Source organism: Lytechinus pictus, chromosome 4 (genome assembly GCF_037042905.1).
Source record: "Lytechinus pictus isolate F3 Inbred chromosome 4, Lp3.0, whole genome shotgun sequence".
Taxonomy (NCBI): Eukaryota; Metazoa; Echinodermata; class Echinoidea; order Temnopleuroida; family Toxopneustidae; genus Lytechinus; species Lytechinus pictus.
Window position 1 is genome coordinate 16,744,387 of NC_087248.1, and position 26,282 is coordinate 16,770,668.

Sequence of the window (26,282 nt, forward strand, 5' to 3'; positions counted from 1 at the left end):
GAATACATGATAGCCCACATGCATTTGTGTGTGTGTTGATACACTTGGTTTCTGACTTTCTCTCGTAGCTATATTTTAATTGAGCCAAAACGAAACTGATAATTTATTTATGATAATAGTTTAAGCTTTCTTCCTCTGTTGTCTTTCTTTCTTTCCATCTTTCTTTTCAATCTTTCTTTGTTTCTTCCCTCTCTTTCATTTTTTTTCTGTCTTTCTTTTTTAATTTCCCTTTTTTTCTTTAAGTCGTTCTTTCATTCTTTCTATCCTTTAAAAAAATATTTTTCTCTATTTCTTTTTCTCTTTCTTTCTTCTTTTTGATTTCTTTCTTTAATTCTTGAGTCCGTCCATCCTATATTTATCTCTTCTCTTCTTCCTTCCTTTCTTTCCTTCCTTCTTTTTACCCTTTCTTTCCTTCATTCTTTGTTACTTTCTTCCTTCCATCCATCCTTTCTTTACCCTTTCTTGTTTCTTATTTCTTCCTTCTTTCAGCCCTTTCTCTCTTTCTTTCATTAAGTCCTTCCTTTCTTCTTTCTGTCTTTTGTTCTTTCCTTTTTCCCTTCGTTCAATCTATCCTTTTACCTTTTTTTTTTTTTACTGCTTGCTTCCTTTCTCTCCTTTCTTTCATTCCTTCCTGTCTTCGTCTCTCAGTCTTTCTTTTTTTCTTACTTTCATCTATTCTTTTACCTTTTCTTTTTTTATATTGCTTGCTTGCTTCCTTCCTTTCCTTCTGTATTTATTTCTTTCTTTTTATCTATCATTTTACCTTTTTGTTATTTCTTCCTTATTCCTTTCTTCCTTCTTTCATCCTTCCTTCCTCTCTTTCTTTCTTTTTTCCTTCTTTCCATCTCTCCTATTACCCTTTTTTTATAGCTTCTTTCTCTCCTTCACTACTTTCTGTCTTTTGTTCTTTCTTTCTTTATTGCTTGCTTCATTTCTTTCCTTCATTCCTTTATTTCTCTTTTCTTTTGTTCTTTCTTAACTTCCTTCCTTCCTTTCCTTCTTTAGTTCTTTTTTTTTTCCTTCCTTCACATCTATCCTTTCTTTACCTTTTCTTTTTTCTTCCTTCCTTTCTTTTATTCTTTCTTTCTTTCTGTCTTGCTTTCATTTTGTCTTTCATTCCTTCATTTTTTGGGGGAGGGGGTAACAAGAAAGGACTTTTTTATGTTTTCTTTATTTTGGGGGACCAGTAGATTTTAGGTTCGGACCAGTAAAAGATTGAAAAACTGGGTATCTACTGGTCCGACATGAATAGGTTGGACCAGTAGAAAAAATGGGTTAGTGTGGAGCCCTGTGTACAGCATTTGTAAATGGACTTGTAAGCATCATCGAGCATTATACATGTATTTGCTGTGAGTAGAAAGTTTTTAGGGAGGATATACTATAGCATTTCTTCCCTTTTTGCAGATAGTTCTGGGGATATTGCAGTTATTTGGTTTTTCGAACGTCAGGCTCCACAAAAAAACAAGGGAGAAATATTGATCTATAAATTCGTACTCACAGCAACATATTTCTATATAAATGTCATATTGTGAGCAACTGTAATAATGAACGCCCGCATTTACACGCCAGAAAATAATTTCACACTTTTAACATCCTCTAAATCTAGTTGTATGTAACGATAAAAAGGGCTAAAAATTATTTTCAAAATGCTGATCAGCAGCAATAACTTTGTTTATTTCTAACTTTTTTCAACTTGTTAGAAAGCACATATCCAAGTGTGATCTTTTAATTTTTGCGGTTGGAAGCCGATAGATAGGATCGTATTTCGTAACCAAAAAAACAACGTATTACTATTTTTCATATGTGAAGTTTTGACATGACTGAAAAAAAGAGAAATTACGAAAAGTGTAAGGTAATTACTGTATACGACCAATATACAGATATAAACCAAATATGGCGCGAATGCAGTATCGCACCAGCCTATTTCCAGAGAATTTCCCCAACAGTAATTGTTTGTAAATGTCATAGCAAGACTCTCAATCACATTTCAAGGTCAATATACCCACGGCTTTTCCAAATATCGCGATCGGGAGCAGCTTTATTTCAGTTGTATCATGAGGCGAGGTCATTGTCCAATTCTCATAATTCAGACATCGCTTGGGCCTTGGCAATGCTTGGCTTCGCCGAAGTGTGATATGGACTGAAATTAGCGACCAAAACTAAAGTAGATCTGCCTGCTTTGCAGCAGCTCGTTGTGTTTGTTTGCCGCATGTTTGCATGAATTTGGTGGCTAACCTCGGTCCATATCAAATTATCGGTGAATCCAACTCCAATGAAGCGATGTCTGACTGAAAATTCGAACGGTGACATCATATTCAAGCCGAAATATAGACCAAAAGCTTCGGTTTCTGTTATATGGTTGTTCCGCTGAACTCCGTTGGCTCCACTCACCAATTACAGAGACCGAAGTTCTAACTTGATCTGTACAAGGACTCAATGGCCATTCAGATAAACCCACTCAAGGGTTCATTACGTGCCGCCGCGCACAGAAAAATCAAGCCATAGAAGTCGTGTGTTGTGGACACACAGAACGCGCGACCCACTAAGGCACTAACTTTTAGTTAGAAATCCACTGCCAAACGCGGTTCAAATACTTACTATACTAACCTCGCAATACATGTGAGATAAACCAGGCCAGGGAAGTGATAGTTGCGTAACAGCCGAAGTAAGTCACTGTTTTTTTACCTTTTAAGTTTATTTTTTCCCCGTTTTGGTGCATTTCAGGCCAAAACGGAATAATGATAATAATAGGGTGTCCGGACCTAATTTATATCTTCGGATCGGGTTTGAATTACGTGTTATGACTGTATTCAATTGAAAGAGAAAATTTCACTCTTACCAACTGCTAAATTTGATGTGGTAAATCCATTTCACAGCAAAATTATAAGCGAACGAAAATTGACATTTTTTCCGCCGATTAGAGCCCAAAAGCCTCTCAAAATGTGGTCATCCACGGTACGCGATCATGTCTTTTTCAGGAATCTCCGGAGGAGTCTCCGCGAATGTTGCTTATGACGTCAGCGCGCCATGTTTATCACGCGCCACGGCTCATGAATATACATCAAAAGTTCGCTTTACGCACCCGTACGGGTGCGTTTAGGTCAAATGCATGTCACGTCGGAGATATGAGAGAGTCAGGAGCAACGCTCCTTGGAGAGAAAGGGAGAGAGAGAGAGCGACGGAGACAATACTTACGTGCAGAGCCCACGGGATTTGAGAGAAGATGAGAGAGACAGACAGAAAAATTATGATGAAATGTGTCTGGATTTTGTGTGCATCACGAGTGTGTGCATTTTCGTGGAGTCAATGTACATGTGAGTCTGAATAACATGCAACACGTGGCTCTTGACCAGTCATGGAAATTTCCATTGTTGATGTTTAAGTCTGAGCATGGTGTCTGGGCTGAGAGAATCTGGCACGTGTATGTGATTTGCATGTGATGTACAATGCATTTTACCGAGTGTATCAATTACAGATCAACTTGATTCACTCTAATGTATTCCCCTGAAGGCGAGATGAGATGGGGGGGGCGTCAAAGAGTGAGAATATGTCCGATCGTAAGTTTTTTAATGGTTTGCCATTTTAAGTTAATGCTTGAATCTCCCTTTTTCGTATGATTCCAGTTGATTCTTAAAAACTATTAAATGTTTGTAATGAGGCGCTGGTTGGGGAGCAAGGTGGAGGGGGGGGCATATTCCCACCCCAGTCCTGCCCGCAACCATTCAATCACTTTGTGCATGATTGTCAGAAAATTCCAAGTGTTTCCGAGAATGGTTACCATTTTTTATTGTTGTATTTTGCTAGTCAAAAAAGTCTACCCCCCCCCCATTCTGCTAATTCCTGGTAAATTGACCCCTTTTCTTTATATCTTGTAAAATTTCAATCTCCATTGGTTGGTGTTGATTCCAACTTAACTTCATGATTTAATTGATTGGCGTGCATTGCGAGTTGTAACTTTTTATTCAATGATAATTCAATCTCCCTGGTTTTGATTTGTAAAAAATCTACTGGAGCTGTAACTGGGATCCATTTCATTATCCGAATATGGTAACGGGGTTCGTGCTCTACAATAATCCACTTTTTCCCACGATATAAACAAATATTAAAGACTCACTATAAATCAGGCCATCTGGACAAGAGACGGATCCAACATTTTGCAATGGGGGGGGGGGGGGCACATTTTTCCCGATGAAAAAAAAAAGTTTTCACAGAAAATGAAGGGTATTTCGTCGATAATAAAAGTTTGTCCTCACTTTTAAGGGGGGGGGGAGGGACATTACTGTTTTAACGGCATTTAATTTTCCATTTCAAATTTTAATTGTGCCTCTCAAAAGAGGGGGACGCCCCGGCTGTACCCCCCCCCCCCTGGATCCGCCAGTGATCTGGACCCCTGCAGTGGCAGATCTACCTCTTTGCTAAGGGGGGTGACAAATTGGTTTGACACAACGAGCTGCTACGAGTAATGCGCCCTACCTCCCCTCCCCCCCTTTCTGTTCGCGCAACTGTCTTAAAGACCCCTAAAGAGTGAAAGCCAAAGGGGTGTTGAAGTTTGATCCTACACCCCCGGTCCTATACTCCGTTATTATTATTATTATTTAGGTTAGCCCGGGGCTGGCCGCCACCACCCCCCCCAGATCCGCTATACCGCCCTGGGAAAACGCTCATTTTACATGAAGCCATCCTCGTATCATGTCACTCATTCATGCATGCCCCCATTCTGACCTCTACTCTCATTCCAGACTAAATGTAAACAATGGCCACCTGCATACTATCTTGACCGCCGGTCACCATGGTAACTGACATTCCAACGTATGCTCAGTCGAAGTAGGGTCCGACTCCGTAGTTGAAAGATCTCAGTCAAAATGAGCAAAATATTTAGAGACGGCTCTTTTGTTGGATTTACTGAACGGTAATTGGATTTACTTGGAATATTAGAGACGAAAAGCTTGTGGCTTGTTTGCCCCTCGTCACTTTGGATAATCTCTGGTAGGGTAAAAATTTGAGTGGACGGTTTTTCACGGGGGGGGGGGGGGGGGTTCCATACCTCTCAAAAGCTTATTTGAACATGCAGATACTTAGATTGTACATCAGGTTAGATACACGATGACGTACGGGAAAGTGATGATTTTTAGTTATTTTGTGACCGTGACTGTAAGGGTGCAGGTTGGTGTCGAGGGGGGGGGGGGGATGAATTTACAACGGTGCATGCGATCTGCATTGTTTAGAAATGCTCTTTTTTAACAAGTGAAGTAATATTGACATCAACCAAAACTTTCTTATTTAATATGGCCATCATTTTGTATTTTTTGAATAAAATGTAATTTTTTGTTCATAGCTGAGTCGGTTGCTCCGGCATCAGCGCCTTTCAGCGGATGCAGACCAATGGAACATCGCCGGCCGACTCTTCAATATTTTGTCTTGTGCAGGTACTTCCTTGGGCTTCCTTGGTATTTCACAACGATGGTTTTCTAATCATATTCTTTTCTTATTCTTTTGATAACATTAAATATCGTTTCATGTCAAATACCATTTCATTCTTATGAGAAACTATTCATATTTCAATTCCTTTTTTCGTAGCTGCATTGTACTGCTAACGTTACACATGTTCATACATTTTCAGCGCACAGAAACGCCTTGACAGCGATATGCGTTTATTTATTATTATTTATTTATTTGCGTATTATTTATTTATTCATTTAGCGAGCTTTAGGGGTAATTAATGTAATTAATTAATGCACTCTTTTATAACAGATTAGAGATAACACATACACATAGAGTAACATATAAGCCAATATTATCTTCTTTTTTTCACCTCTGTTACTTCCTCTTTCATTTTTATTCTTTGCTTATCTTTTCTTTCTTTTATTCTTTTCTTTTCCTTTTATTTCATTTTATTTTATTTTATTCTTTGCAAGGCGGCATCGACATGTATTTTCTTTATTTTTCTCTTTTTTTGATGCATTCTCATTATTTTTTTTTATGGGGCCCCTTTTCTCCACCGCGGCCTCATTTTTCTTTGTGCCGGTCATTGTGTTTGTAACAACAATAACATCCCTTATGATCCCGGGAATTTCATTCTTCTGTTCAGTGCCGGTCCGCTGCTTTTTTTTTTTTTTTTCTAGATTTCTTATACGCTTATTCAAAGCTTTGTCACCAACAACATTTCCTACATCAAACAATTCGGCGAGAAGCCACGAAAAATGCTTATACTCATACCTTGTTTTCTGGACCACCTATACAACTCGAAAGCAACACCATTTGTTAAATATTCCCATCCCATTTTGTCTTGATTCAATTCCCCACACATTGCCATCTGTAACTCCCCCTCTGTTCCCCTATACTGGTTACAGTGTTAACGACTTCATTAACGACATTTCCACCTTTACCACTCGAACACATTTTTCTCACAGGGTATGTAAAATCACAACACGAAATACAAGTACCGATGAATCACTGTTTATAAACACATATTCGTGAGTGAGAATTCCCACGTTCATTTGTACACAAAATTACTATAGCAGCACGCACAACACCCGCGACCTTTTTCGTATCTCGCGCCGGCTCTCACATGTGATCACGTAGCGCGGGAGTGCTTGTTGCTATGCGCGTCCATTCATAAGTCACGCCTCTATTTTCGATGCTCTTTTTGATGACGGGAAGGGTAATTTGAAATGCATTTTGTAAGTTGATCCCAGGGGGTTAGCGAAAAACTAACTGCAGATTCGTATTCTACGTGACTGAATCCATATACGTACACATGGGGCTGTTATTGTACTTTTTATAGTTGGTGTGAATGGAGGGTCTAACGATTGCTTTCTTCTGTACCATGGAATTTATCACCGTAATTTAAACGCCCCTGTAATGTTGTAAATCGGATCAAAAATCAGATCGAAAATCGGATCGGCAGTTAAGCTTCTAAAATCGAAATCGAATCGAAAATCGAATCGGCGATGTTTAAAAACAAAGGAATAATGACATCAAAATGTTGTTCGCGGTCGCGCGCATCTTCCTGACAAAGTCACAAAGACGAATGCATTGGAATGGAAGTCGCCAACATGCGCGATCGTTTGGAACATGTTTTAAAGCAAGGGGTTTTGAGGTGTTATTGCTTTAAAATAAACCGAGTGATTTTTATTAGAAAGATAAACGAAAGACGCATCTTCCGAGCAAAGGCGCAAAGGAAAATAAAATGAAAATATTTCTCATAGATCACAGGTTAATGAACGATCGGCGGGACATCTTTTAGAAGTATTTTTAGGTGCTAGCGATTTAGAATTATTGGAATGATCTCTTACGACGCATCATCTTAAAGTCGCAAGTGCAATTAAAATGAAGTAGAAGACGCAAGCACGCACGATGATTTAAAATATGTTATTAAAATGTTTTGGGTAGCTAGCGTTTTCAAATCAATTTGAAGTTCACGGCGGGGTCCGCTATCACCACGAGGTTGAAGAGAAGATGTCTATCATCAAAAAAGGGGGTAAGAGAGTAGCGCAGTGAGCTCCGTCGGTAATACGACCTTTAAAAGTTCAAGGCGGCATCCGCTATCACCACGAGATTAAAAATAAAATGTATATCATCATAAACGATGTAAGAGAGTAACGCAATAAGCTCCGTCAATAGTACAGTCTTTAAAAGTTTATGGCGGGGTCCGCTATCACCACGAGGTTAAAGAGAAGATTTATATCATTATAAACTGGGTTTAGAGAGTAGCGCAGTGAGCTCCGTCGGTAATACGACCTTTCAAAGTTCACGGCGGCATCCGCTATCACCACGAGGTTGATAATATAAAATGAATATCATCATAAACGATGTAAGAGAGCAACGCAATAAGCTCCGTTAATAGTACAGTCTTTAAAAATTTATGGCGGGGTCCGCTATCACCACGAGGTTGAAGAAAAGATTTACATCATTATAAACGATGTAAGAGAGTAACGCAATGAGCTCCGTCAGTAGCACGATCTTTAAAAGTTCACGGCGGGGTCCGCTATCACCACGAGGTTGAAAATAAAATGTATATCATCATAAACGATGTAAGAGAGTAACGCAATAAGCTCCGTCAATAGTACAGTCTTTAAAAGTTTATGGCGGGGTCCGCTATGACCACGAGGTTGAAGAGAAGATTTATATCATTATAAACGGGGTTAGAGAGTAGCGCAGTGAGCTCCGTCGGTAATACGACCTTTCAAAGTTCACGGCGGGGTCCGCTATCACCACGAGGTTGAAAATAAAATGTATATCATCATAAACGGGGTTAGAGAGTAGCGAAGTGAGCTCCGTCGGTAATACGACCTTTCAAAAATCACGGCGGGGTCCGCTATCACCACGAGGTTGAAAATAAAATGTATATAATCATAAACGATGTAAGAGAGTAACGCAGTGAGCTCCGTCGGTAATACGACCTTTCAAAGTTCACGGCGGCATCCGCTATCACCACGAGGTTGAAAATAAAATGTATATCATCATAAACGATGTAAGAGAGTAACGCAATAAGCTCCGTCAATAGTACAGTCTTTAAAAGTTTATGGCGGGGTCCGCTAACACCACGAGGTTGAAAAGAAGATTTATATCATTATAAAGGGGGTAAGAGAGTAGCGCAGTGAGCTCCGTCGGTAATACGACCTTTCAAAGTTCACGGCGGCATCCGCTATCACCACGAGGTTGAAAATAAAATGTATATCATCATAAACGATGTAAGAGAGTAACGCAGTGAGCTCCGTCGGTAATACGACCTTTCAAAGTTCACGGCGGCATCCGCTATCACCACAAGGTTGAAAATAAAATGTATATCATCATAAACGATGTAAGAGAGTAACGCAATAAGCTCCGTCAATAGTACAGTCTTTAAAATTTTATGGCGGGGTCCGCTATCACCACGAGGTTGAAGAGAAGATTTATATCATTATAAACGGGGTTAGAGAGTAGCGCAGTGAGCTCCGTCTGTAATACGACTTTTCAAAGTTCACGGCGGGGTCCGCTATCACCACGAGGTTGAAAATAAAATGTATATCATCATAAACGGGGTTAGAGAGTAGCGCAGTGAGCTCCGTCGGTGATATGACCTTTCAAAGTTCACGGCGGGGTCCGCTATCACCACGAGGTTGAAAATAAAATGTATATCATCATAAACGATGTAAGAGAGTAACGCAGTGAGCTCCGTCGGTAATACGACCTTTCAAAGTTCACGGCGGCATCCGCTATCACCACGAGGTTGAAAATAAAATGTATATCATCATAAACGATGTAAGAGAGTAACGCAATAAGCTCCGTCAATAGTACAGTCTTTAAAAGTTTATGGCGGGGTCCGCTATCACCACGAGGTTGAAGAGAAGATTTATATCATTATAAAGGGGGTAAGAGAATAGCGCAGTGAGCTCCGTCGGTAATACGACCTTTCAAAGTTCACGGCGGCATCCGCTATCACCACGAGGTTGAAAATAAAATGTATATCATCATAAACGATGTAAGAGAGTAACGCAATAAGCTCCGTCAATAGTACAGTCTTTAAAAGTTTATGGCGGGGTCCGCTATCACCACGAGGTTGAAGAGAAGATTTATATCATTATAAACTGGGTTTAGAGAGTAGCGCAGTGAGCTCCGTCGGTAATACGACCTTTCAAAGTTCACGGCGGCTTCCGCTATCACCACGAGGTTGAAAATAAAATGAATATCATCATAAACGATGTAAGAGAGCAACGCAATAAGCTCCGTCAATAGTACAGTCTTTAAAAGTTTATGGCGGGGTCCGCTATCACCACGAGGTTGAAGAGAAGATTTATATCTTTATAAACGATGTAAGAGAGTAACGCAATGAGCTCCGTCAGTAGCACGATCTTTAAAAGTTCACGGCGGGGTCCGCTATCACCACGAGGTTGAAAATAAAATGTATATCATCATAAACGATGTAAGAGAGTAACGTAATAAGCTCCGTCAATAGTACAGTCTTTAAAAGTTTATGGCGGGGTCCGCTATCACCACGAGGTTGAAGAGAAGATTTATATCATTATAAAGGGGGTAAGAGAGTAGCGCAGTGAGCTCCGTCGGTAATACGACCTTTCAAAGTTCACGGCGGCATCCGCTATCACCACGAGGTTGAAAATAAAATGTATATAATCATAAACGATGTAAGAGAGTAGCGCAGTGAGCTCCGTCGGTAATACGACCTTTCAAAGTTCACGGCGGCATCCGCTATCACCATGAGTTGGAAGAGGAGATATTTATCCTCTTAAACATCGCCATAGATAATACCGCGTCTTTCTCCCTGAATAATGCGACCTCTAAATAGCTAGCACCTCAAAAACAATCTTGAAATATGTTCTGAGCGATCACGCACTGTAACCAGATCTACGCCGATTTTTTATTTTTGATTTTTTCCTTCAAGGGGCATGATCGAAGATCGGCAAGTGATTGCCGATTGTGGTGAAATCGAATGGAATCGGTTGCCGATTGCAAAATCGGTTACAAGCTTACGCCCCTGGTCGGTATATATTGAGAAAATTTTACTCTTTTCGATTAAAACATTTTTATATTCTAAATTTATTTGGATCATGGTGTAAAATCACCTGAAAGTGTGATTTTACCCTGATAATCTTGACCATTTTCTTGAGATGCGCGATGCCATTGAAAATGCGTGTAGAAGAATGTCTGCGTCGCCGCGACCGATCCAAACCGCATTTTTAGAGTAAAATTCATTAAATGAAATGGAAATGAAACTCACGCTAATTTGTGGGGTAATTGTGTTAGTAAGGTCAGGAAAATGAGTGCTGTGCTTGTGTTTCAATTATTTTCTCAATTATGACTCTTTGTAAAAAGTTATTGCAAAATTACTGGAGGCATGTTTAATCTGTGCTGACCATTGTTATGCGCGCAGCAGTGCATTACCGCATATAGGCGGAAGTTTTTATTATGAGTCCGGACACCCTAATAATAATCTTTATTTTGGTCCAGATCTTTTTATATATTTTTATGAAAAAAGGACAAAAATCGATGAGCCCCGTCAGGGGGATTTCGCATTGTTAATCCCCTAATGGCGGCTGCACGATCGCGAGCCGCGCCGTCTGTGTATATGAGGAGAAATTTTTTAAAAATAAAAATGTTTAAAAACTCCTCGAAACAGACGGCTGCCAGCTGCACATAGAACTTTCCCCATAGGCACACAGTAGACGGATTCCCTGCACGCTGATTGGCTGATCGCGCGACCCTCTTCCCTTCCTCGCCCAGCGCTGTGTGTGAGAATCTTTACACCGCGCGATCGGCTGACTCACGGAGCACTACACTCTGTCGGGTAAAGATGCCAGCGTGTAGATTTCGGGCACATGTTCGGATGATATCGGCACTTCGGCAGGCAGGGTCCGAAGTCTAAGCAAAACATGTGGTTTTCATCGGGTTACGCAAGGCCGAAGGCCGCTTGCATAAATTGTATTTGCATAGAGTACAGTGCACAGCGTATATATAATGTACATGTATACTTGTCTGTACTGAATTCTGCGTTGCCTCCGCGATAAATGAATTTCCTGATAGACTGCCTTTTGATTAGGCGGGACGTCAATATCCGGGAGGGGTGTGCAAACGCGTTTGCACGCCCTCATTACTTTTCATGCACGGGCTTGCACGCCACGAAGTTAATGAGGTTGAATTTGCATATCAATAGAGCACCCTTGCGATCATCGCGGAGTGACATAACGAGCCCGTGCAGTCGCGTTCTGGCACTTCTATTGTTCCCGGGCATTGGGCTGGCAAGCCTAGAGGAATTTATTGGCGCGTGTAGAGAAGTTCCTTACCTCAATTGTTTGCCGTGAAATGTTGTGAGGGTGCAACTACTAGTATAATGAATGACGATGTGTGCCGTAATTAATTGGTTGGAAGGCGTGACAAGTATTCAAAGGGACAAGAACCTGGACGCAAAAATTTTGCTCCGGCGAATCGCTTATTCATGCTTACACCTTCGTCACATTTGCTATACGGCGGCCGTACGGCGAGTCAATAACGGCCGTTTTAACATTTTATGTACGAGCTACATAATGTGGTTTGTATAAAAATGAATAAAACGGCTGCATTCGACTCGCCGTACGGCCGCCCTAGAGCAAATGTGACCAAGGTATTAGTACCTGATGATGTGAGATTCCAAAAATATGTATATAATTCCCGTAAATTCCTGACAAAGATGGAAAGGGAAATAAATTTTGTTTTGGCTACCAGCGGAAGTAAAGTGCGATCCGTCAAAGCGTTCGATCAACCGCGGCGACCGCGCACAACGTCTACAGGCGCTGGACCCACTGAATCAGCTTGCAGAGCTCTGTTCGCTCCTGAAGATGTGACTACAACCGTGCCTATCCAAAAGCGCTGACAAATACGGCCGCATTGTCACTTGTACGTGATTCCTCCAAATTAGTCCTCAGAAAAGTTTAGTCACGACTCAGTATCGTTCTTGCGGTATACCCGCACGCTTAATATCAGTTTAATAGATACCATGTGCGCGCAAGCATACACAATACAAGGTACTTGAGGCAGAGCTTTGCCGCTATGAAACAAAAGTATCTTTACGCTACGTATAGCTCCAATAGCTCTAGCTTTTGCAGTAGCGTACGCAGAATTTTTGAAAGGTAGAGTTCGAGTTCAATGAAAATTTGACAGAGGTTTTCACTCCCCCCCCCCCATTAGGTCTTTTCATAACAAAAAAATTACAAGCAATTTTTTATTTATCTAAGTGGAGGGGGGGGGGTGAACTCCTGCAACATTCCCTGACCTTACCTCGGTCATTTTTGCTCTATGACGGCCGTGCGGCGAGTAAAAAACAACCGTTTTAACATTTTTTTTTGTAATAGCTACAAACACGTGGTCTGAATAAAAATGGATAAAACAGGTGTTTCCGACTCACCGTACGGCCGCCGTAGAGCAAATATGACCGAGGCATTAGGAACGCAAAATCATGAGGATGGAAACTTGGATAAAGCAATGTTCATTGTTCAATATTTGTTATGACTTCTCTTAATATCATGAAATGGCTGAGCAAATTACTTGTATATTTCTTAAAATAACTCAAAATGATGAAGAAACGAGTATTGATTTGAAATTATGAAATGATGAAGATTGACTTGCATTTTTACATTACAAATTTTTATTTTGCTTCTCAAAAGGGGGCATGGACCGACTGTGCCCCCCCCCCGCCTGCATCCTCCAATGCTCATGGGTACTAGCATTCGTATTTATGCATACAACTTATTGAAATCCTCATCCATTCCCATTTCCCAGTCATGTTCAGTTCTTAATCTCCTTTGTTATTCGTTCTTTGAGTAGTTCGTAGTGGTCAAGAATTTGTTTAAATTATTCTCAAGACCCCAATGCACTTGATTTACTTCGTTTTAGGAAAGATAACTCTTAAAGTCCCTTTGAAGCTTTGAAGTGAATGCCCCGGAGCGACTTGAATGGGTTCGATTAACTACACCGTCTCGCACGTGTTGCGAACAAAGAAGGTGTGAAAATTACAATTAACAACTAACAATAGGAAGAATCCGTTTCAACTGAAGTTATGCAACGATCTCTGATAATCTCTAATTGTGCTTTCTTGACCCCAATGAATCCTCCCAAACCACATTGTCCAATGACGGAACTACTACAAGTAGTCAGCGTTTGTGAAAACGGAATGATGATCGAGGATGATATAATGGTGATGGTAATAATGATGTTGGTGATAATGAAGAAGGATAAGGAGGATGAGGATGAAAGCGGTGGTAATGATGATGACGATAATAACATTTTTTTGTTTTTTAATCTATAAACATAATGATGTGTGAATAAAAAAAGACATTATGATCGTGATGATGACATCGAAAAGAAAGGTAATGATGGCTGATTATGATAATGGTGATGATTATGATTGTAATCCCAACGATGATGGCAATGACAAGAATGGTGATAATAATAATTATAATGTTGTTATAATGGTGATGGTAATAATGATCGTAATTGATCACGATATATATATATTTATTACGACAAGATTGATGATTATGGTAGCAATATAGTGATGATCAGAGGATAATATTTTGCTGTGGGGGACAATAACGATGCACCCTATGAACAAAGGATATATCCTCTGCTCCGCCGCCCGCGGTGATGATTAATGTTTTATGATGATGACGGGGATAATGACAGTGATGAAGGTGCTGAGATTAATTATGATAATAATCCTAGTTTTGATGATTACAATGATTATGATTATGGCGATTGTGATGGCATGACAGTGGGGGAAGGGGCATGCTTGTCGAGATTGAATTTCATTTGAAAATTAAAGGTAGGTCCTAGACTGAACAGTTTCATGAGTGTTTCTCACCAAGGCGAACTTCTACTTCAAGCTAATTACGGAGCTGCAACTCTCTTTAGTTGGTTCGAGATTCGACCCATGAACCTCATATACAGAGAACGAATGATCAATAACCAGGTAACATAATGGTATACGATGTCAATTATGGACGAATTTTTCTCCTTATGTCTATTTATCGTATGGTTGACATCACAATGAGGCAAAATTTGATTGCATGGTGACTTCTTAAAAAAAATCCTAAGTTTGGGATTTTTAAGGGGAAGGTAACACTTATGCTGGATTTTCCCCCAACAAATATGATTTTTGAATCTTGTAAGAATGATGGTTGAGTGAACAGGAATTGTAAATTTAGTGTAGCCTATTCATCTTGTAGACCTAAGCAGTGTGTTTTGTGAGTCGGAGTAATGTGATGGTACCTGTGACAAGCGAGAGGGCGAGATATGGTAAGACTTGGTTGAAAGGGCATTCATCATCTTTTTGTCATTTTACAAATAAAATTCTTATGTATCTCCACCCCCCCTCAATTTCCCAGACCCCTCTCACTTCCTGGATGGTAGCCTATTCAAAACTTATTTGCCACTGAAGTGACCAGTGGCTGATAGTCATTTTTTTCTTCTTTTTATTGAATGATTACCAAGAAATTGACTTGATTATAATTTATGAAATACTTTATTGAAAAACTGAATGTTTGATTGATTACATTGCCCATTGAAATAGTTGATTTATTGATAAATTGTTGATTGATAGGAAAAGTTGATGCCCCAATTATCATTAATTAATTATCATTAATTAATTAAATTAACATTCTGCTCTGGACTTCACGCGTACATGACAATAAAAATCAGTCACTCAACAGAAGGGGAGGGCGAGAGAGAGGGAGGGGGGGGCTAAAATGTTCTGTTGACCCTTTTTCCATCAACCTACTTCTCCCACTTACGTCAAATCTCACCCCCTATTTTCCTGACTCCAATGAACACATGACTGATTACGACCCTTTATGTGATAATCGCTTCTCTTCAAGTCGGATCTGACTTTTAGATAATAGATAATCAACACATTTTCGTTTCACGAGTCTTATTATGGTATCGGCAAAGTGAAAATAAAAGATCAATACAGTCGAGCCATAAGAGAAAAATTACGAGGAAATTAATTACGTGCAAGTCAAATATCTTAAGAGTTCAGAAAATTTTGAATACAATTAGAGCCAGGGGAGGGGGGGGGGGGGGCTTACGAAATAAGGTATACGGGGATGTGCCGCTGAAATGGGTCGCTCTTTTGGAAGAAATCTCCGGGAGATCTCTAAACATGGGGTATGGTTTTATGCTGGAAAATCCCTAAACATGCATGGCCCAAATTTTTAGATACTTGCTTTTAGATACATGGGTTCATGCCCCCAATTTTTGTCTCGCCCACCGGAGGTGAAGGCGAGACTTAGGGATCCAAATGTCGTCCGTCGTCCGTCCGTCACAAATCTAATGACACATAACTCCACAACCGTAAGTCGATTTTCAACCAAACTTGGATGGTAGATGGACTTGGGGGACCTGCATGTTATGCTGCAATCGGAGGTCACATGGTAAGGTCAAAGGTCATTTTCAGGTCAACGTTAAAGTTTACATGCAAGACTCTCTTATGACACCTAACTCCGCAACCGTAAGTCGCTTTTCAACCAAACTTGGATGGTAGATGGACTTGGGGGACCTGCATGTTATGCTGAGACCGATGCGAGGCATATTTCGGAGAGGCATTTTGAGCGTTTTTTAATCGGCGATTTTCACCTTATGTATTATTTTCGTTATTTTTGAATGACCCACTGATAATCCCCACATCGTTACCTTTCCATTGACATATAATAAGACCACATTCATAATCAATATAGTTCTCCTTTAATGATACGCGTACCGCCTTGACCGAACTGTGCGAAGTCTGTGTGGTCTGTGTGTAGACGATAGACCGGCCCGTAAACACTATTTCTTGGGAGTGCATAAACTGTCATAATTAGGTTTATTGTGACATAATAAAATTAATCACTGTAATCAATTAATCACTGGGGCAAAAGATTAAAATGGTACCCACAAAATAAAGGGAAGTACACGAAGTGAAATTTTGTACTTTTTGCATGTCATGGATGAAGACCCTCATTAAAGTATTGCATACGGGTGGACGTTTTTGTGCATAGCTTATTTTGTGTTTGTAAATGGTATTCCGTTCTATAGTCTGAATTCTTAACCTTATATCAATTCTTTTCTCTCTTTTGGGGATTTTGTAGATTAGCATCTATATCCTGTATTTTATGTTATTAATAGTGTTATGTAATCCAGGCCCCCGCTCTCGCTTTTAAAGGGGTCGATGGGAGTCGATTTAATTACGTTGTGAATCTATTGTTCAAGGGATGTGACCCCGCCCCCCCCCCCCTTCAATAGAATGACATCACGAACCAGCAGCAGTGGGCCTTGAACCGATTTGTCTATGCTTATTTATGTTTTATAAATAAATTATCACATACAAATCCTTTACATCAAATGTTCGCCATAAATTACACATCAATGATAATTGATAATATATACTAGGCCAATATTTACATAAGATTGAAGTGATCAGGAAAATGAACAGAGAAAAAAAAGAGAAGCCAGAGTACATTTCATTAAAACAATATCATACTTTTACTGTAGTCATTTACATCGCATTGCATGCCTATATTTATTTTTATTATAATGTGATGTTTGTTTTTAAACTTTGAATAAATAAACTTGAACTTGATTTTGATACAGTGACCTGAATGTTTTCATAATTTTATATGGCCAACCTCTCCTTCCGGCCCTACCGTTCTATTATGTTTCTTCCTCCCATTACAGATCCTCTTCCTCTTTTTCTCCCTCCATCTCGAGTAATCACTTTCTTCCTTTCTCACTGACAATAGGGAAGGGGTGCAGCTCCGATCGCCTCCGTACATCGAGAGGTACACATCGACAGGGCAAAAAAAAAATCCTTTTAATGGAGACCACCCTGCTGATGTCCACGTTTAATGAAGTGCATATACTTTCACAGTATTGACATTTCAGAAACTTTTTAACATTTGCTAAGATTTGATGTACACGAGATGACACTCGAAACTTCTTTTCTAAAATCTTGTACCATTATTTGAGAACTCGGTGTAAATACCAATAAATCATGTAATGGACCTCAACACTCTTCATGTAGTCAGCATGTTCGATTGATACACGTTTGTAAAAAGTAAAACACACACATTAATTATATAATTGATTTATTTGTTTTCTCATGTCTTAAAGATAAAATAGACCTATGTTTTTATCATAAAGACCAGCCGCCATTAACAAATTTAATAAATATCATCCCGTGTCTTTTCTTTGATCGTGTAATGTTTAGAAATATAGCTGCTGCATAATTAGTGTGATTCATTTTTGTTTTGTCAAAATTATCTCATCGGCGATTCCGTTAAAAATGCCCTATAATGGGACCTAGTAGATTACATGTATATTTGTATTTTACGTGCATTAAAGACACCGACAAGCTATGAATCGGCTTGGAGAAGACATGCACGCAACTATAATAGAGTCTATAACCATGGACCTACTAGTACACAGTAGTAACATACAGACCATGAGGCATTCAGCATGTTCAGGGTTTCACATTCAAACCGCTATACGCAATCTATAGCATAACTTCAATTGAAACGGATTTTTCCTATTGTTAGCTGCTTTGTGATTTTCACACCTTCATCCATTGTTCTCAAAACGTGCTAGACGGCGTAATTGACCCAATTCAGGTTCAAGGGGTCGTTATATAGGATCGTTGACTTCAACCAAGGACCTATAGATGTACAGTGCAGGCACATTATGGCCCACTCTAGACCGTTGCATGAAATCACCCGAAATATCTTAAATATTCATGAATGCATAATGAGGGCGCGAAATCTGATGATATTATGGCCTGAAATCTGGACATTTCAAGCACCTTTGTAACTATAAATATGATGCATCAAGTTAATATATTTAATCATTAATGCGAACGCAAACCGTGAGCCAATTTTTTTGATAAACTGTCATGAAAAGGGGATTTCAAGTAGTTTAACTTGTTGACACCTAAAAACAATTTTAAAACATGTCCTGATAGATCGCGCACCAATTTGAGATGATTGTGACTTCTATTGTTTTATTTACGTTTCCAACATCGTCGAGAAAAGACGTATTTAATATTTCTTAACGGAGAACAAGGGATCATAACGAAAGGTATATCAAATCTATTTTAACTTGTTGACACCTAAAAACAATTTTAAAACATGTCCTGATAGATCGCACACCCATCTGAGATGTTTGTGACTTCTATTTTGTTTTATCTACGTTTCCAACATCGTCGAGAAAAGACGTATTTAATATTTCTTAACGGAGAACAAGGGATCACAACGAAAGGTATATCAAATATAATTTAACTTGTTGACACCTAAAATCAATTTTAAAACATGTCCTGATAGATCGCGCACCAATTTGAGATGTTTGTGACTTCTATTCTGTTTTATTTACGTTTCCAACATCGTCGAGAAAAGACGTATTTAATATTTCTTAACGGAGAACAAGGGATCATAACGAAAGGTATATCAAATCTATTTTAACTTGTTGACACCTAAAAACGATTTTAAAACATGTCCTGATAGATCGCACACCCATCTGAGATGTTTGTGACTTCTATTTTGTTTTATCTACGTTTCCAACATCGTCGAGAAAAGACGTATTTAATATTTCTTAACGGAGAACAAGGGATCACAACGAAAGGTATATCAAATACAATTTAACTTGTTGACACCTAAAAACAATTTTAAAACATGTCCTGATAGATCGCACACCCATCTGAGATGTTTGTGACTTCTATTGTTTTATTTACGTTTCCAACATCGTCGAGAAAAGACGTATTTAATATTTTTAACGGACAACAAGGGATCATAACGAAAGGTATATCAAATCTATTTTAACTTGTTGACCCCTCGAAAAATATGTATCACCAATAAATATGAGATGCTACCAACTTCTATTTTGTTTTATCTACGTTTCCAACTTTTTCGAGAAAATGCATCTTTAATATTTCATAACGGAGAACAAGGGATCATAACGGAAGGTATCAAACCTATTTTAACTTGTTGACCCCTAAAAACAGCTTTAAAACATGTTGTGATAGATCGCACACCCATCTGAGATGTTTGTGACTTCTATTCTGTTTTATTTACGTTTCCAACATCGTCGAGAAAAGACTTATTTAATATTTCTTAACGGAGAACAAGGGATCACAACGAAAGGTATATCAAATATATTTTAACTTGTTGACACCTAAAATCAATTTTAAAACATGTCCTGATAGATCGCAAACTATTCTGAGATGTTTGTGACTTCTATTTTGTTTTACTTTCCCTTCGTCAATTACATTTCGTAATGGAGAACGGGGGTTCATAACGAAAGGTATACAAAATATATTTTCACTCGTTCGCCCCTCAAAACAATTTAAAAGCATGTCCTAATCCGCCACCGTTTTGCTTGCACGACTCTCGTAAACACGGATTTTTTTTTTTTTAATTGGTACTTTGTACAGGAAGCTAGCCCCAGGCATCCCCTATTCCCCCCTCTCGTAGATCCGCCCGCACCTCACGCACTGCATTCTCTGCAAAGCTTCGCTGCAAATGTTGATCCGACGTGCACGCCGAACACTGACCTCATTTTATGTGAAGTGTACGCTGGCGCGCTGTGTGTGTGTGTGTGTGTATGTGAACCTGCACTATTCATTGTATTCTCGTGCGACGCTCCGGCGGATTAGCCAATAGCGATCGAGATAATAATTGCCCCGTTCCCCAGCGTGTACGGATTATGCAAATTAGCTTTAATGTAGAATATAACGGTACTTCGTACTAATCTCTTGGAACTCCTTTGCACACTCTCATTATGGAACAATGGCTATGCACGCGTTGGAACGCATTTAGGGTTTTGACGCCTCGCCTTAGATGCTCGGCGCAGACTTCATGCATGTATATTAATGTCCTACAAATTAACTTTGTTTTTTAATAGAATCATTTGATGTTCAAAAAGGGTGTAATTGTAGGATGTTTGAACTATAAAAGGCAGTACATTCTATAAGAGCATATATTTTGTATTTTTTGTGTGCTCACGAGAATTCATGTGACACTTTGTCTGGAGTGTGGGAGTGCTTCTAGACTAGCATGAGTCTACCCTGTGTATGTCTGGACAGGTTGTGTGTCCGGACGATCACTTTTAGAAAGTCATATAGAAAAATTTACAAGCGAAGTTTCTTCAATTTTTAGTACAAGATATTAGGAAATATTATAGAGAACAAGATGAGTACAACCATTGAATTCATACTTACAGTGTAATGCAAAGACGAAAAAGAAGCCTTAAAAAATAGTGTCCGGACGCCCAACCCCCCCCCCCCACAACTACGAGAGTGAGAACGAATGTGACCTGATTGTGTGTTATAATTTTCATATTTTATTTGACTTAATTGTTGGTTTATAATTCAATCATTTTTCATTAACTATTTGACAATTTTCTTTTTGCTGGACAATGTCATGAGTATTCAATATATTTGTATTATGCACTTTTACTTGAGCTAGGCTGTGTCATCATTTTTCAGACAGGAATCTTCGCAATCAATTTTAACAGAAAATATTTTTTATCTAAAATGTATTTTACAGGAGATATCAAAGTGATTGTTTTCAGGAAGGTGGTTTAATCAACGATCTAAATGATTATTCAAAATTCACTATAGTCATATAAAATATATTTCTGTATTAAAAACTTATTTTCATTGTCAATATATTGAGATTGATGAAACACATGTAAACATTGACTGAAAGGTTTTCAACATTATTACAGCTAGTATTATTGTTCTACTGAACAATTCTATAAAAATATTGAGCTTTTAACTTTTTGTTTATTTCGTTCATGTTCATGAAAATATTCTACTTTTGTATTTTATTGGAAAATGAAATACTCTCGATCTCTCCCAATACCCTCAGTCCTAAATTTACAATAATTGGTTATCATTAATACCAATATTGTATAGGGTCTCAACGTGATGTCATTGTTTTGGTGTTTTTTTCCTCACTTCGATGTGCTGAAAAAATAGAAATTCCAAAAAAGGGTAGACTCCGATCTCCCTGCTCTAATCATGGACTAATAATCTGAATGCTGATGGTAATGTAATTTTCTTACACATTTTGAAACACGTTGCATAATATGGAATGTATATATTAGTTGACAAGAATATCTGACCTCTATAATATATCAAAGTGCACAAAATATTTTATGTAATAGCTTTCAGGCTTTAACATGTCACAGCCACGGCAATGGTGACATTTCATGAAATAATTGTGAATGTATTTATGAAGATGTCGTCAGTACCTAACAATGTAAATAAGATACCACATGGGTTATGTAATGTTATCTGTGGTGATTGGGAAACCTATACCTTGTATCGGGAGGGGTACGTGATTCAATAGATCCCAAAAGAATTCATATTCAACAGTATGACAATTAGACTCCATGAAGCATATGATGGAATTGAACAATTCATCGAATGATATGGATTTCAAGTTAATTGATTTGTCTAAACGTTAAAGCTTGTATTTCGTCTGTTCATCCCTATAGATCTACACAAGTTGATATTTTTATTTGAATATCGTTGGGAATTTCGATGAATTATTTTTCAATTTCAATTGTCATTTTATATTTGAATAACGCTTCAAATAGTTATCTTTACAACGGCATCGGCCTAATTTGTAAGAGTACCTATTTATGAAATGAAAGTTTAAATGTGAACGAGAACACTCGGCCCTAAAGCCGATGGCACGTGATCGAATTAGTATTGCTTGAAAATGATGTTTCCCGAATTCCCGTCATAGGGTGAAATTCTCTTCTGTAACTTTAAAACTGAACTTCTATTAAAAAATTTACTGAATCACTCACCTCTCCACACCCATGGTATAAGAAAACATTTCCCAAATCGCCAAAATTAAGATGTGAAGATTTATCAACCATCATCGTGATCAGCAGTGACAACATTCGCCTCGAACACCCCCCCCCCCCCCCAACGCACACACATGATCTCAACATCCCCTCTTCATTTCTGGACCCCTTCCTCTTTCGCTCATTGCGACCCTAGCTCCTACCCCCCCCCCTTCTCTCTCTCGTACACTACACGCTGATGTAGAGTAGCAACAGTAGCTCCATAAGTGTGGTATGCAAAAAGAATTAGGCCTGTCAAACTACTTACAAGACATTTATAATCGTATATTTTAAAAATTATGTATGCATTATTAAAACATTCGTGATCATGGGTGAACAAAGAACAATAAAAATCACCGGTGGATCGGGGGGGGGGGGGGGGCACAGCCGGCCCGTGCGCACCCCCCCCCCCATTCAGAGGCACAAGTAAAATTTGTAATGTAAAAATAGTGGTAAACAGAAGCGTGCGCCCCCCCCCCCCTCCGATAGTGAAGACCAAAATCCCCTTAATTATTTTTGGTTGAAACCCTTTTCTATTTTTTTTGTTTTGCTTGTCAATTTTTTCCTCGGGGAAAACGTGCCCTCCCCCCTTCGAAAAATCCTGGATCCGCTCCTGATACGAATGTAAATACTTTTAATTCATATTAAAAAGAAAATAATTGGATACGAATCATAAACTTTAACAGGAAGCTATTAATTATGAAAGTTATATTTTATCCGAAATTGAAAAACATTTAATGTATTACAGAGAAGTTTGGGACCCCGTCTAATGAATGCAGATGTCCATTAATTATTTGAAGGCCTGCAAACAATTCATCTTGGGATTTCACGGACCGAGGGGCTATGGTCCTTACACCTCGGTCACATTTGCTCTACGGCGGCCGTACGGCGAGTCGAAACAGTCGTTTTAATATTGTTTTTGTACCAGCTACATTATACATGTAAGATTTAATTTGTATATGTAAGATTATGTACAATATAAAAATGAATAAAAATACTGTTTTCGACTAGCCGTGCGGCAAATGTGACCGAGGTACGAGTCTGTCATCGACATGAAAAACAATGGTTGACAGAACCAAACACGCATTCAGAAAATTAAATCACAATTTCAAAAGATGTAGAAAGTATGGGGTAAATTTATTGATCAATTTGAGAATAAATCTGGCTTTAAGTAATTTCGTTGGACTTAATATCAATCCTTTCCAGTTTTCTATTAAAATATGTTCTATAAAATTTGACGTCCTTAGTAGTCACATTTGCTCTACGGCGGTCGTACAGCGAGTCGAAAACAGCCGTTTTATTCATTTCTTTCAAACTATGTATACAACACTGGTACAAAATAATGTTAAACTGCCGTTTTCGACTTGCCGTACGGCCGCCGTATAGGGGAAATGTGACTGGTGTAATAAACTGACATTAAAATAGTAAAGTTGATGCAGTTGCAAATTGTTAAAATCTTTATTAAAAGAAATCATGATATAGGGTTTGCTTACACTTTACAGTTTGGCTTTGATTTATCTTGATGATTTTCATTATTCTTTTCATGATAATTTTTAGTTAAAACAGCGTTTTACTATATTCCGTGAAAGTGAATGTCCTTCCAGAATTCCATGTTTTTAATAATTCATACTGAACTGGAAACTCTTATTAAAGGCAAATTTAATGCATAAGAATTTATTGAGCATATGATAATAATTCAAACAATGCTGTTTACTACATGAATCCCATAGTAGTTTAAACAGTTTAATAAAGTGTTTAAAATCTGAAACAATCATGCTTTATTTATTGATAATTAAATATTAGAGTTTATAAAACTTTGTTGTTTATAAAGTTGTTAAACACTTAAAATGTTTAAACAACTACTATGCAATTCACATATTAAACAACGTTGTTTGAATTATATTTTAACAATGAAACAACATAATACATAAATTAATTACAAATAAATCACAAGAATATTATGACCATACATATAAATAGCATTTTACAGTGCATCATTGTTAACAGAAACTGTTTTTCGACCCTTCTCAGCATCATATTCATAACTTTTTTAAATTATTCACTTATTCAATTTTAAGTAAAAATAAAGTTGAAAGATTATCTCATAAGACAATAAAATTGTTTTTATATCGTCTTGATTTAGTGATCCCCAATCCTTCACCTTCTTGAGCAGTTGTAAAATGCGATATGAACTTGTAGCTCTCGACCTTTGCTCCGTTTGGGTCTTGTGAACAACAGTCTTTCAAGCAGTGTCAGTCAGTCATCTTCGGATTATATGCTGTAAATTATACAATGAAAATAGACCATAGTTTTAACTTTTGAGTTTGATTTATTGCTAATGTCATAATTGGTCATTCAAAGATTTAAAAAGAAAATAGATAAGAAAAAGAACAGGGCAGGAAAATATTTATGATTTTTGCAAAACAAATACTGAAGGAAACAAAATCAAAATCAATCTCCATCCATATCAATTTGGTACACTTCTTCAGTGATTATAATTTGCATTATTTTTCAATTCAATTTCCTGTATTTTAGGGTCTAATTATTGATATCATCATGTCTCAAAAATTCCATTGACGATTGACTGTCCCTGGCCTTACCGAAAAAAATAAAAACAGTGTCCAGTTTTAGAAGTTAAATCAGTATCGCGAAAGTTCCAACAAATAAAATGCCCAAACTTATATTCCTAAAATACTACGAGTATGATATTCGCCATTCCATTAATACAAGCAGAGCTTCAATTTCAGAGCCATACACAACAACAGGTGCAGCTGCCATTCATTACATACACGCATGCACGCCCCAAGGCCGCATGGCCGAGCTCACACACATTCCACAGCCATTCACGAACCATGCACGAACAACCGAGCGAAGCCCGATCACAACACAACGTACGCCATGCTTTATATACACCATTGCGGACTAAGCACAAACACCACCGCAAAACAGTTCACAAAATAAACCTCGGTGTAGACGGTTTTCCGTATGTCGCTCTGTACCAATACATGTCGCTCACATACACTTTGCACACATTGACACACAGTAAACAACGAACACAGTCGTGCGATTTTCACTTCTCGACGGTAAATATCTTCAAAAATATGACTTACCAAATGACGAGAAGTCCGCAAAATATCATCAGATTTTCCGAGGTAATGTAGCTACACCGTATGAAGAAAATGAGATTTTCAACTCGAAATCTTGAAGGAAATACGTCGTGTTTAGTACGAGGTTGATCGGTGGTTCGCAGAGAAAATTCTCGCACTACATAGGTTTTGTATTATGGGAAAATATGCAAATGAGAGCCAAAACACCCAATGAGATCACAGCTCAAGATTTGTGAATGAAACATGACGTCACGCACTACGCTGGCGATCGAACGAGCGTACTGCGCATGCGCGGGTTTCCTGTACAATTCTTCTTTGTGAGCTGTCCATCCGAAATACAGCCATTCCATGCATTCCGAACGTGATATTCCGAAAAGTGGTTGGTGGCACTGGGAATATTGTCATTGACCATGTGACCTTGACTGCATTAGCGCCCTTTGGTATATACACGCACATGACTGACAATACAAATAGCATACCCGGATACCGTACTGACCGTGTCATGCGAATACGAGCAGGTCATGCACGCATACGTACCGGTATGTACATGTACGTACCACGCACGACAGCGTTACTCGTCATCGACCGACCACACACACACCTCATCACGGAAACCTCACAATATTATTGACATTACATCGAAAATATCAGACAGCGTCATCGGGGAACACATTCTCTAATATCCATTAACTATAAAGAAATAACAGACTTGAAATTAATTCGGGAAATTATCAAATAAGAGTACTTACGCGGAAAAATCCGGCGTCTGTCATGGTGCCGTTGTTGTATGAAGTACTCACGCTCTCTCAACTCAATGACCATTTATTC

General features: G+C 38.5%; 1 long non-coding RNA gene across 1 annotated transcript; it reads right to left on the reverse strand.

The window, feature by feature from the left end:
• Positions 1–23,465: 23,465 nt before the first annotated feature.
• On the reverse strand, positions 23,466–25,917 carry LOC135153888 (uncharacterized). The gene is made up of 2 exons (XR_010293385.1): positions 25,458–25,917; positions 23,466–24,625 (listed from the first exon to the last, which is right to left on the reverse strand). It is a non-coding gene; the product is annotated as an uncharacterized LOC135153888 (long non-coding RNA).
• Between the last annotated feature and the right edge of the window lie 365 nt (positions 25,918–26,282).